The sequence below is a fragment of the Microtus pennsylvanicus genome, chromosome 2, assembly GCF_037038515.1.
Source record: "Microtus pennsylvanicus isolate mMicPen1 chromosome 2, mMicPen1.hap1, whole genome shotgun sequence".
In the NCBI taxonomy this organism is placed as follows: Eukaryota; Metazoa; Chordata; class Mammalia; order Rodentia; family Cricetidae; genus Microtus; species Microtus pennsylvanicus.
The window spans coordinates 62,901,961-62,916,705 of record NC_134580.1 but is presented as its reverse complement, the minus strand read 5'-3'; positions in this window follow the sequence as shown (position 1 = coordinate 62,916,705).

The window sequence follows — 14,745 nt, the reverse complement described above, 5'->3', positions numbered from 1 at the left end:
CTTGCAAGCACGTCTAGTTTTATAAAATGGTTTATTTATCATCAGGTGGTGGTTTTGCACACCTTTAGTCCTGGCACTCCAAAGGCAGAGACGTGCAGATCTCTGAGTTCAAAGCCACCTGGGTCTATAGAGTGAGTTCTAGGATAGCCTGGGCTATGCAGAGGAATGCGGACTCAAAAAAAAAACCCAAACCAAAACAACAAAAAATTAAAAGGTAGTGTATGATTCCTTGGAAAGTTAAAAGCACACGAACTTTCACTCCTGAGTTCATATCTAAGGCAGCTGACAGCAGAATCCCAAAGAGGTGTCTGCGCTTGTGTTTATAGCAGCGTTGTTATTCCCAGTCGTTTTTCCGCTGTAACAGCGCAGATGTCCACTGAAAAGAAAACTGAGATTCCAGGGGCTGGTGAGAGGGCTCAGCAGGGGAAGGTGCTGGCTGCTGAGCCTGACAGCCTGAGTCTCACCCTGACCACATGTGGACTGTGGTACCCTGCTCCCCAAAAACCAAATGCATCTTAAATAAGAAATAAAATGACGAAAAATAAAGGGGAAACAAGATTTAATTCTCAGTCCAAACAGACAAAAAATGGAGCACATGCAGTGCGAATATAATGGATTATTATATTATTCAACCTTAAACAGTAGTCAGTGTGTAAAGGACAAAGTCAAGTGGGGTTGTCAGGGCTGAGGGGGAGGGAGAAACGAGTCATTTAATGGTACAAAACGTTTATTTTAAAAGACAGAAAAGAGTCTCAGAGCTGGCTTAGAGATAACCAACTACACGAATAAGCATAACACAACAGAGCTATGTGCCCTTAAAGCACACTGAGATGAGTTATTATGGTACAATTTTTTTGCCACAGTAAAAATATTTTTAGGAGACGGGCGGTGGTGGCGCACGCCTTTATTCCCAGCACTCGGGAGGCAGAGGCAGGCGGATCTCTGAGTTCGAGACCAGCCTGGTCTACAAGAGCTAGTTCCAGGACAGGCTCCAAAACCACAGAGAAACCCTGTCTTGAAAAACCAAAAAAAAAAAAAAAAAATTTTTTTAGGAGAAATATGTCAATAGTATTTTCATATGTCCATTACAATGCAGGTAGAAGGCCCTCTCTGAACGTGGAGCCGGCAATCTGCCAGGTATAGCTTGACTCATCCATTTTTCTCTGGCCTTTCTAGGCAGGGGACCCCACCTCGGGCTTTGTTAGTTCTGCAAACCTGGCCCCGAAAGCAAGGCCTCAGAACAGAATGCTGAATGCTCACTGGCGGAGAAAACCAGAGCTGCCTGGCTGAACCTGCATCAGTAGTCACAGGCGACAGGAGGGGCAAGCTGGACCGGAGGCAGAGACTGGTCCTCAGCCTTCTGGGCTGCTGTCTCCCTGAGGACACCCGAGGCTCCTGTACCTGCCTGCTCAGCCAGGGCAGGATCAGAAATATCCAAGAGGGAAACTGCTGCCTCCTGACTGGGCGCGTGTGTAGATATTTTTCTGCCATTTCCTAAACAATACAGCTATTGGCATATTTACATCATAGACAGTTAAGTCCCTAGAGTGGACATCACATGAAGTGTACATGAAGTGTGCTGGTTACGTGCAAATCCTAGAGTATTTTACCCAAGGGACTGAAGCATCCACGGTCTAGGAACGGGCAGGGGTGGGTTGAGGAGTTCTGGAATCATCCTCAGGAGGCTGCGGAGGAATGACCCCATCTCTGATCCCAGCGGAACCTACTCTGCCCAAAAGTAATTTCAACACAACGAGCAGCTCCCAAAACCTGCCCTCTCAGCCCATCCAGTTGATTAGCCCACTTCACAGAGAGCTGTCTCCTCTCACAATTATCTGTCATTATCCGTATATTTCCTTACCCTTTTAATTAGCTGATAATGCCTGGGGTAAACAAAGCCTGCCCCCTGACTCCAGATGTGCACAAAGCAAAGCCCCCCCTTTCTTCTTCCCCTTGGGGGTCTTTGCACCAAATTTACACCGCTTCCCAAGGTGTAGAAAAAGTAAACACAGTCTTGTTTGGGGTCTATCCTGCAAATAAATTTTTTGGGAGCAGAAACACAACAAAGTGCCAGAAAATGAACCCCAAAAGTCCTTGTCCCAGGCTGCAACACTCTGAGGGAACAAGAGTGCTAATGAGAGAAAACAATAACCAAGAAAAAGGCCCCCTCAGGCTTTTAACTGGAGAGATAAGAAGAGGACCAGTTGGCCCGGTTTCCCTTGCTTTCTGTGTCCTTGAGAAGGTAAGGAGTTTTAAAATTCATGTTAAATTTTACCTAAGTAGATATTCAGGTCATCACAAATAGGGTCCCCCATGGCAGAGTGAATTTCCACAGATACACTGAATTCTGATGCAGGAACTTTATGCCAAATTAAATTTTTGAAGTCAAGATGAGATGGCACACACACATCAGTGACTAGAAACACAATTAACATACAAACAAGCTGGGCAGTGGTGGCGTAGGCCTTTAATCCCAGCACTTGGGAGGCAGAGGAAGGTGGATCTCAGTGAGCTCTAGGCCAACCTGGATTATAGAGTGAGTTCCAGGACAGACAGCCAAGGCTACACAGAGAAACTGTTTTCACAACCAAAAAACAATAACAAAACAAAACAAAACAAAAGCAAAAAATCGCACACCTAAGTGATGCTTAGCAGTGTGTGTGTGATGTGTGTTCCTTAGTGAATCATATACAGCTGTCTAGTGAGAGTCCACGCATCTCAGCGAAATGTCAATCACTCCTAGGGCACAGTCCCTCACTGGACCTTGCCAGCCTGTCTCTGAACCACCTCTTAGCACACAGGGATTAGAGAGTAAGCATATCCACCATCTACACAGGGGGACTCCAACCCCACTTATTGGAACAAACTCTACCTCCTGTTGATTCTAAATGTTGCTTCAAGGTTAAAATGAGCAAGATTTATTAAATGGTTTAGAGATGGTGGACAGGAAATAATTTGAAATGGAAGTGAGTCAGGAGTAGTTACTGTATCTTTCAACAGTGGTTACTGGAAAGATTCTGTTATTTTTTTTTTTTAGAAAAATTAGGAAATAAGAAAATTCTTGCAGCATAGATAGCTTCAAAACATCTGTCCTCCACACACCAGCTGCAACAAACCATCACCACCTGAAAATAAACAATAGTAATGACATCTGTCCTCCACACACCAGCTGCAACAAACCACCACCACCTGAAAATAAACATTAGGAATGCACACATATTTGAGTTGATTGATAAATATCGCACACAGAAATCTCTTAACATTCATGTTTTTATTTGATCCATAGGAAGTTCAGGCTGGGATGAGATTCCTGGGAGGAAGGACCTGGTCACTTCTGATATGGCAAGATGGCTGATGTCAGGCCCTTAGAGGGAACAAAAATTTATTTCAACCCATGGTTTCAGACACACAGAGCATCATGGCAGGAACACACACACACACACACACATACACAGTATGTAATGAGTCCTTTTCTGTGTCCCCAGCCAGCTCCCAGATAATGACACAGAGACTTCTTACTAATTATAAAAGCTAGGCATACAGCTTAGGCTTGTTCCTAATCAGCTCTTTTTTTTTTTTTTTTTTTGAGGTTGAATGTTTATTCAGGGGGTTATGGAGGAGGAAGGGTGAAGGGGGGGGACAGAGAGAGAGGGAAAGAGAGAGAGAGAGAAGAGACAGAAAGAGAAGAGGAGAAAGAGACAGAGAAGGGGGGGAAGCAGAGAAGTGGGGAGAGAGACAGAAGCAAAGCTGCCTCTCGGAGAGGAAGATGGAAAAGAGCCCTAATCAGCTCTTATAACTTAACTCATTTATATTAATCCACGTTCTATCATGCGGCATTACCTCTCTTCTATCTTGCTCTTCCTGTTTCTTCTCTGTGTCTTCTTGTTTCTTCTGCATTTCTCAGTTCCTCCTCCTCTTTCTATTTCCTGAAATCTTGTGTATCTATTCAGCTTTTTATTACACCATTCAGCAATACATCTTCACCCAATGTACAAATATCCCACCACAAGCACACCTGTGCTAGCTGGCTTTTTCTTGTATTACTCGGTGTTCTCTAGGGAACAAAAGCAACAACATGAATGTATATCACAGAGGAGATAATTGGATTGCATTATATAGCACAGGCTGGGTTGTTCAACAAGGGCCCTCTGTATACCAGAGAGTCTGAGCATCAGTAGCTGCTTAGTCCCAGAGGTTGAATACTCCCAGAGGATTCCTGGAGAGAGGCTGGAGTAGCTGAAGCCCAGAGGGAGTAGAAGCAATGGGATAGTAAAAGCTGGCAGGAAAAGCAGCAACACTTTCCATCTGGGCTGCTGCCCACTGTGAGGGTGGGTCTGTCCACCTCAAGAAACCAGTCCTTGTAGGAAATAACTCATTAACTCTCCTGGGAGTGCATCTCTTAGTTGATCCAAATTCATTCAAGATGACCTGTTGGAGGCTGCTAGTTCGTCACTGCTTGGCCCATTAGCTCTAGCTTCTTATTGGCTAACTCTTACATATTAATTTAACCCATTTCTATTAATCTGTGCATTACCATGAGGTTGTGGCCTACAACAAAGTTTCAGCATGTTTGTCTCTGGCAACGGCTCCATGGCTTCTCCCTGACTCTGCCTTCTTCCTCTCAGCATTCAGTTTAGTTTTCCCTGTCTAGCTAAGTTGTGCCCTGCTATAGGCCCAAAGCAGTTCCTTATATTAACCAATGGTATTCACAGCATACAGAGCGGAATCCCATATCAATGATCATCACAGCCACCATGTCTCAAGGTCCGTTTCTAGACACATGCTGGGGAAGTTGATTTAAGCTCTGAACAGTGGGCTTCTCTGTATGACAAGGATCTTGTGTCCTTTATTTCTGCAAAGAAATGGGCATTCTTACAGTGATCCCAGTTTCCCCTCATTAAGGATTAAAGGCGCAGAGTAGAAAACAGATGTTAGGAAAGCAATAGAGGAGAGTTAGAGATGGCGACTTAAGTCTAGCCCGGGGCTGAGGAGGCACAGTGTGAGCAGAGGTTGACCAGCAAGGACCGTTATTGCCCTGTCATCTGGGTATTCATATTCAATATGATTTTGCTTTTGTTTTTTCTCAAGATAGGTCTCACTATGTAGCTCTGACTGACCTGGAGCTCTCTATGGAGACCAGGCTGGTCTTGCCTCTCTCTGCTGGGATTAAAGGCATTCACAACTTCCATCCCGCTTTTTTTTTCCAGCTGAAATTTAACTTAAAATACTTGTTAAAACCTTTAAGAAGTCATTAAGTGTGTCCACAATACATACTCCCAGCCACACTCCCTATCTCTGCCTTCCAGCCTATTCGCTACTGGAGAGACAGAGTCTGTGGCTAGGGTTACAGGGCTGGGCTGGCGGACCCTTCACTTCTCTTTCAGACTGTCTGACTTTGCAGTGGCTGAGACGGTGCAGGCAGAGGAGAGCATAGGGGGCGGGGGATGGCTGTCCCTGCAGAAGACATAATTTGCATATTGCTTGGGGGCAATCCAGGTAGCTGGTGACTCACCAATGCTCTCCCAGATTTCCAGCAAAATTCCACTCAAAGACTTCTTTCATTCCCTTGAATTGTCTTTGATTACTGACCACTGACCACGGCTTCTAGCTCTGTTTGTTTACACACCAGTCAGGGCTAGGGATCAGACTGCTTATGTCAGGGGGTGTCCTCCCACTGGGCTGCAATCCCCCCTCACTCTTTTTAGTCAGGTCTTTAAGTTGATGGGTGAATACTTGGGAAATTCCTAGCAACTGAAGGACACAATCAGAGAGTTGAGACAGGAAATGATGGTTAGCTCAGTTAGAAGAGAGGTGAGACACAGAAGTCAGAAGAAACAGAATTTTTATAGTAAAATAATTTTGGGGGCTGGAGAGATGGCTCAGTGGTTGAGAACACAGCTTGCTCATCCAGAGGTCCTGAGTTCGATTCCCAGCAACCACATGGTGGCTCCCTCTCCTGACCTGCAGGCATTCATGCAGACAGAACATTGTATCCATAATAAATAAATCTAAAAAAAAATTCTATAATAAATTCATTTCTTATAATAAGTAATAAAATAAAGTTATAATCATTAAGGAATCAGAGCAAAATCTTTTCATAAGAAACAGAGGGCCAGTCAGGCTGTGGTGGCCCACGAAAGGGATCCCTGAGTTCAAAGTCAACTTGGTTTGCACACCAAGTTTGAGTTCAAGGACAGTCAGGTCTATTACACAGAGCAACACTGTCTCAAAAAACATGCAAACAAAAAAGAAAAGGAAGTTTTAAAAAATATTTTTTTCTGGTATTTTTGATTCATCCCCATTTTATAATTCATTATTTCTTTCTTCCTTTTTTGAGACAGGGTCTCCCTATGTAGCCCTGGCCGACCTGAAATTCACTGTGTAGACCAGGCTATCCTGGAACTTGCAAAGATTCACCTGTCTCTGCCTCTTAAATGCCTGCTCTAAAGGTGTCCCTCACCGTCTGTTCTTTAATTCAAGATTTCTGGCAGCACACTCATACTTGTGATTTAAAGATCCCAAACTTGGCAGGGCAGTGGTGGAGCCTTTAATCCCAGCACTCAGGAGGCAGAGGTAGGCAGATCTCTGGGAGTTGAAGGCTCAGCCTGGTGTACAAGAGCTAGTTCCAGGTTCCAGGACAGGCTCCAAAGCTACAGAGAAAAAAAAAAGTCCCAAACTTTTCTCTTCGCCTGTGGCCTCCAGACCTCACCCAGACCACACTGAACCTCTGGAAGAGCACGGATGAAATTAGGCAGGGAGGGATGGGGAAGCAGGTAGGTTGCTTTATCTGTTGGGCATTGCTGAAGGTTCTCAAACAGAGAAGGGCTGTCTTCTATTATCTGGTTGTTTTTCCAGATTGAGATGTTTTCAAGATTTTGAGACATTAACAGTAAACCTGTCTCATGACAAAGCAAAGGGAACATTCTGTTCTATAGCAGCCGCTGTGGTCTCTGGGTCCTTGTGTTGGCATTTTATCTTGGGCAAATCATCTTTCTTCTGTTTCTTCAAAGCTGATTAGACCATCAAAGCAATGGTGATAATAATAACTTCCCTAGGGACTAGAGGGACTTAGTGGCTAAGAGTACTGACTGCTCTTCCGAAGGACTTCAGTTCAATTCCCAGCAACCGCATGGCAGCCCACAACTGTAACTCTTCTGGGGGACCCGATTCTCCCATACAGACAAACTTGAAGGCAAAACACTAGTGTATATAAAATGAAATTAATTAAAAAGATAATAACTCCCCATGGAGAGAGTCACTCTGATCAGCAGGATGAGGACAAGCCTTCACAGCGAGGAGACAGTGCAGAGGGTTAACATGTCCTGCCCCTCCCAGGCTGCACGTCTTCCAAGGCCTTACTCAAATTGTGATTCCTCTGAAACTAATTTTTTAAAAATATTTATTTATTATGCATTTCATGTGTATAGGGGTTTTGTTTGCATGCACGCATGCACACCAGAAGAGGGCATTGGAAACCACTGGACTATAGTTATAGAAGATTGTGAACCTTCTTGTGGGTGCTGGGAATTGAACTCAGGACCTCTGAAGAGCAGCCAGTGCTTTTAACCAATGAACCTCCAGCTCCCATGAAACCATCATTTATTTTATCTTATTAGTTTTTGTTTTTTTTTTTGAGACAGGGTTTTGCTGTGTGTAGTCCTGGCTGTCACAGAATTTTCTATGTAGATCAGGCTGGCCTCAAACTCAGATCTGCCTGTTTTTGCCTCCTGAGCTATGGGAGTAAAAGCCTGTGCCACTATGCCTGGCCCCAACACATTAATTATATTAATTATGCAATCATTTTGTTGTTTGTTTTTTGAGACAGGGTTTCTCTGTGTAGTCCCGGCTGTCCTGGCCCTTGCTCTGTAGACCAGGCTGGCCTTGAACTCACAGAGATCAGCCTGCCTCTGCCTCCTGAGTGCTGGGGTTAAAGGTGTGCGCCCCCACCTAATTATGCAATCTTTATCCCTTCTCTGCACTGTTTGTTTTCCTCAAAGTCTTCTCTCTCTCTCTCTTTCCTTTCTTCCTTCCTTTCCTTCTTCCCTCCCTCTCTGCCTCCCTTCCTTCCCCCTCCCCCCCTTCATGCTGGCCTCTTTTTACCTATGCTTAGCACATAGGGAAGACCCTGAACCTGATTCTCCTGCCTTTGTGTATCCAAGCACTGGAATTCCATCTTTTTGAAGGAATATTTCTTGCACTAATCTGTAAGATGCTACACAGGGGTAGGAAGGGGGAGAAAAAGAAAAGGTTCTGATGTATAATGTTTTTTGATTCCTTTGGGATAAGAATGCCTTTTCCCTTAGTCCCTCCCCCTCTCTCTCCCTTCTTCCTTCTTCCTCTCCTTTCTTCAGTCTCTTTCTCTCTGCCTGGGGAACACCCACATACTAATATTTACACGTAGATCTTTGTTCTAAGATTTTTAATTTAAGCAAGGAAAAAATCCTCTGATCTCTTGCCTGGGGGGTGAGGCAAGGGTGGTTGCAGTATAAACTTGGCTCCAGGCTCTAAAGCTGGGAGGAGGAAGCGAGGAGATGGTATCACCTCCCTGAGCAGGTGACCTTTCCCTTACTCTCCTTGTTATAGATCCAGTGTTTCAGTCCCTGATGTACCTGATCTGGAAGACTTCCTCCTTCGGTATGCTTAAAATACACCAGTATCCTGCTGTTGCAACTGAGTGGAGGTGTGTTGAGCTGTGCTGAAGGCTGCTTCCCTCCTTCTGACTGTGACAGTCTGGAGAATTGAAAAGATGTTATGAAAGCGCTGTTGAGATGGCTCCAGTAGTAAAGGAAAATCTGGGAGGGAGGGAGAGAGACAGAGAGAGAGACAGAGAGAGTTGAAGTTACCTGGATGGGAACAAACCCACAATAGCACAGGATAGATAGATGTCCCTGTGAGAAGCAATTAGGCCACAGCCATGTGCTCACAATGAGAAGACCTCATGAAGTCATAAAGATGGCTCCCTACAAGCCTAGAAGGGAGGCTTTAGAAGACACTCCTCCCTCTGGCACCATGACCAGACGCCCACCCTCCGGCCCTGTGAGAAAGTGCTTTTCTGCTGTGAGGCTTCTGTGTGTGGTGCCTTGCTGTGGCACGCCTAGAAAACTCATCCAGATGGGAGCCTTCCTGGGTGGGAGCCCTCTAGTCCCACAGCGTTTTGTGGGTGGTACCAGGGACGGAACCTAGGGTCTCATGCATGGTAAAGATGAAACACTGCTGCCCTGACTTACACACTTCTAACCAAGCTTTGGAATTGATGTCCCTGGTACCAGCCCTTCCGGTCTCTCTGACTGACCCTCAGTGACACAGCTTGATCTTCTCAGCTCTTCTGAGGTTGTATAGGATAAACAGCCCGGGTCCTCAGTGTCCCAGAGAGTCACACTCATCTTTCTGATGCAAAATCAATGCCTCTTCCTTCAGTCACCTTCCAGCTTCCAAATTCTGTCATCTTTACTCTCACCCTTCCTGTCTAATATCAGCAGGTAGTTAAGAAGTAGCCGAGGGGGCTGGAGAGATGGCTCAGCAGTTAAGAGCACTTGTTGCTCTTGCAGAGAACCTGGGTTCAATTCCCAGCATCACAAGGTGGCTTACAACCATTTGTAACTCCAGTTCTAGGGGCCCCAACACCCTCCTCTGAACTCTGTAGGCACCAGGCACACGTGTGGTGCACATACAGAAACACAGGCAAAATACCGATACACATAAAATAAATCTTTAAAAAAAAGGCAGAAACAACAAAGATAAATATTCTGTGGGGTGCTGGGGATTAAAGCACCCTTGCACATTCTAGACAAATGCACACCTGTAAAGGACACTCTTTTTTTAGGATGAAGGGGTACCAATGGCCAGCTCTAGCAGCTGAAATACTTGCCATCCTGAGAGTAAAACGCAAACCTTGTTTCTCCTTTGGCTGAAGAAGTGGCTTCAGATTGTGAGAGACATGCATTTAATGTCCATTGGATTGTTGTAAGTCCCTATGTTAGTTTCACATTCTCATCTTCCAGGTACATCTTATTCTTTACAATGTTTGTTCTTGCAGATGATAACCGATGGAACAAGTTAATGCTTTGTTTAGTTTTTAATTTTATGTTTGTTTATTTAGTGTGTGGGTGTATGTGAGCATGTGTGTATGTGTGTGTGTGCTCAATAACATGCAGTGAAGGTCAGAAAACAGCTTTCAGAAATCAGTTCTCTTCTTCTGTTTTGGGGCCCAGTGGCAATCGCCTTTGCAAGTTGGTGTTTTTAGTGCCTAACGGCTGATACCGCCGTCTCTTGGTGATGCACTGTCAGCTTAGGTAAAACACCGCAGGCAGACTTGCTCGATGCAATCTTCAGCCTTTAAAAACTGGACTTTTCGCCGGGTGGTGGTGGCGCACGCCTTTAATCCCAGCACTCGGGAGGCAGAGGCAGGCGGATCTCTGTGAGTTCGAGACCAGCCTGGTCTACAGAGCTAGTTCCAGGACAGGCTCCAAAGCCACAGAGAAACCCTGTCTCGAAAAACGAAAAAAAAAAACAAAACTGGACTTTTCTACTGTAACATCTGTATCTCCAACTTCCCAGTAAGGGATTCACCATTACAAAAGAAAAGGTTGGGCAGGGCTTAGTGGTGCACATCTTTGGTGCCCCTCAGGAGGCAGAGGCAGACAGATATCTGTGAGTTTGAGACCAGGATAGTCAGGGCTATGTAGATAGAGAGGTCCTATTTCAAAAGGGGGTGGAGGGAGCAGCACAAATACTAAATAATACTAAAATTTTACCTTTAACGGTATTTGCCATTTTAATCGATGCTAAAATCATTATTTAAATTATAGTAGTAATCAATGTAATTGTTTCTGTGGGAGATTTACAAAAAACACTTTCTTTTTTCCTCCCCTTTGGTCTATGCAGTTTTGGTTGTCCTAGTCCTCAGGCTGGCCTCGAACTCAAAGATCTGCCTGCCTTGTCTTCAGAATGCTGTGTTGAAGGGCACTTGCCACCACAGCCTGGCTAGTGTAGATTTTTTAAGTGACCAAATTCTATGCTGTGCTGAAAATTCTGAAGTAGTGATGCACACTGTGGCGAGGTACAAGTTCACTTTCTATTCATCCAATTATCTGTTTATTCATTCATTTTTGATATGCTAACTATTCTATTCAAGGACAGTGGCCTTTGATCAAATAAGCAAGCCACAGAGGCCTGGTGTGTGTTGCTCCATTCTGTCTGAATGCTGCACTTCTGTGCTTCTTGAGACCTGACCCAGCTGAGCATGGTGGGGGCTTTTGAGAAGCAGCCTGCTGCTCACCTACTTGAATTTGGGTGAGTTGGTCACTTTACAATCTCAGTAGGCACCTTGTGATCCGATTTGACGGGGACCACATTTGGGAGCTACTGTGTTAATGGAAGCATATAGATAAAGACATATGCAGGAAAGGATTGTTTCATAATGTGTGAGGCAGAAACTTAGATTTACTTAACTCACGTGTCAAAGAAATCAAAACAATTGGGTAAAAAGGTAGTCTCAGGGTTGACAACTTCGGTTATTTATTATTATTTTCTGTGTAGAGGTGTTATGCTTCCGTGTGGGTCTGCCCCTTCAGAGGGCATTGGATCCCCTGAAACTGTAATAGATTTCTATGAGCCTCCATGGGTGCTGGAAATTGGAGCTGAGTCTTCTGCAAGAGCAGCAAGTGCTCTTAAAGGCTGATCCACTGCTCCGGCCCCATGGGGGACCATTTAAAATGATCCATTTGAAACTTTTTCTTCACCTAATCCACACAAATTATCTAATCAGTGTTGACTCACTGGATGTCAGAAGAAAGGAATTTGGTCATTAGAAAGCGGCAGAAGGAAGGACCAGCTGTGAAAGCTCTCGCCTGAGCCTCCTGAATGCTGGGATTGCAGATAGGGATCCACACGCCAGCCCTAGAGGACCACATCAAGCTGCAATGGTCACCTTGTTTGCACAAACCCATTTGGTGGAGTTTGGCAAAAACTTTGGGATAATGTTGGAAACAGATATGTTTAAAGCTGGCATATTGACCCATGCCAATTTTTTTTAAAGATTTATTTATTTATTATATATACAACATTCTGCCTCAATGTATGCCCGTGCCACCAGAGGAAGGCACCAGATCTCATTACAGATGGTTGTGAGCCACCATGCAGTTGCTGGGAATTGAACTCAGGACCTCAAGAAGAGCAGCCTGTGCTCCTAACCACTGAGCCATCGCTCCAGCCCCCTCTGCCACCACTAAAAAAAAAAAAAAAAAGCACAATAAGAGGTCATAAAAAGGATAAATTCACAGGAACCAAGAACATGAAGGAGGGGCTGGAGAGATAGCTCAGCGGTTAAGAACTCTGCCTGCTCTTCCAGAGGTCCTGAGTTCAATTCCCAGCAACCACACGGTGGCTCACAACCATCTATAATGAGATCTGGTACCCTCTTCTGCCTGCAGACATACATGCAGGCATAACACTATACATAATTAATAAATAAAGAATATTTAAAAAAAGAATATGAAGGAAAGACCATCACCAAAAGAGATCTGAAGTGACAGGGAGGGGTAGGGTGGGGTGGAGTGGCACACTTCTTCATGGCTTCTGCTTCAATTCCTACCCTGACTCCATCAGTGGTGGCCCGGGGTATGGAAATGTAAGTTGAAATCAACTCTTTCCTCTGAAGTTACTTTGGTCAGTGTTTCTCACAGGAATAGATACCCCAGCTAAGAGTGGTGGAGTAGAAAGTGGCCCGAGGGGACAACAGAAGTCACACACGAATGCTCATAGAGGTCAGTGCAGAAAAGGCTCAGTTGTTCTAAAAACACAGGATGATCTGACCTTGGAGACACCTGAGGCACCCATGGGGGACACTGGCAAGTAGACTCGGGGCCCTGGTGGGTACGGGAGAGGCAAGCAGCTAAAATCAGGGGTCCAGGTAATAGCAGCTGGAGGTGTTGGGTCCTTCTGACCTCTCCCCACTTGTCTGCAGGTCTTTATTCTCCATTCATACATGAGAGTAAGGTCATGGAAACCCAAAGGGGCTGCAGCGGGTTTTGTGCAGTGCTCTGGTGGGAGCTATCTCTTCATGGGACTGTACCCCACAGGTCAAACACTGCACATCTCTTCTTTGGGTGTTTTAGCTTCTAACAAGAAGTATTTTCCAATTCCCTGTTCTGTCTGTCTCTGGCCGCCAGCAGGAGAAACACTTGCCCACCATTTACACAAGGACAGGAATCAGAGCCCCCAGAAAAGGAAAGACCGGGAAGGGCTGCAGGGTGGCTCACCCAGGCCCTCCCTAGAATGGCTTCCAGACATCACTTGCTGGTGAATGCTCCAGAGTGCAAGACACGGTAGACGCCTCATGACTCAAGAGCTCCGAGGGGAAGACAGCAGGTCCACCAGGGAGCGAGCCCACTCACCACCACCACAGGGTTGCTGAAGAGGTTCTTAAGATCTCATCCTTACCTAGGAGCACAGAGTGAAAGGCCTGCAGACAGCTGTAGGAGGCTCTGCCACCGGGAGCCTCCTCAGGGAAGTAAACTCAGAGAAAGCCAAGGGCAGGCAGAAAACTCTGAATAAACAATAGCCTCAAAAGGGGGGGGGGGGATTGTAGCCATGGCAGTCACAGGATTGTATTTAAAAAGTAACAAGAACTATTGTATTTAAACTGTATTTTTAAAGTAACAATAGTAAAAACTATTTTACAAATTTGAAGGGTTCTTAAAATAACTAAGGGGTGGCCAGGCAGTGGTAGTGCGCTTTTAATTCCAGTACTCAGGAGGCAGAGGCAGGCCAATGTCTGTGAGTTCCAGGCCAGCCAGAACTACACAGGGAAACCTTGTCTCAAAAAACACAGGAAAAACAAAAAGGTCAAGGTGCAACAATGGATGCCAGGGCCCTGAGCAGGAGGGCAAACACAAATTTGTAACCAGTCTCATATACACAGCTAGATTCAGGCAGCAAGGGCTACATGGAGACTCTCTCTCAAAACAAAATAAACAAGCCAGGTGGTACGGCCATGCCTTTCATTCCAGCACTCTTGGGACAGAGGCGGGCAGATCTCTATGAGTTCGAGGCCAGCCTGCTCTACAAGAGCTAGTTCCAGGACAGTCTCCAAAGTTACAGAGAAACCTGGTCTCAAAAAACCAAAAACAAACAAATATACAAAATAAACCAAAACAAAAAAATACCATGTGCCATGGGAATTGAAAAATAAACCCTCAAAGAAGGCGCACGGTGTAGAGCTTGGTGTCCCAGAATGACACCTGAGCTGTGGGTCCATAAAACAGCCCACCTCCCTAGGACTGGAAGGGCGGGAATTCTGTGGGCACGTTTGCTGGGGAGGATGGAACTGGTCGTTTGACCATTTGGAAAATAAATTTTACAGTCACTTGATCAATCCATAGTAGAAACATATTAGGATAGGTTCATAATAAATTAAATAAAAAGTAAAAGAAGTTTATAAGAGAACAGTCAGAAAACACCACTGGGCTCTGTTGTCCCCGGAACTCGCATAGACACTCAGTTGTTAGTCTCTATATTGAGAGGGACCGGTGCTGAAGATCCAGAACTGGAAGGTGACCAGGCAAAAGGAGCAGTGGTCAGATTATTTCGTTATTGATACATCGAGGGATAGCACGGTGCGTTTCTGGGAAACAGGAAGGCAATCATAGAACGACCAGCCGACAGTGGACAGTGGTTGTCTCTAAGGGGGACATGGGTACCGTGTTAAAATTGTGTTAAAATACATTACTTTTAAAAGTACACTTA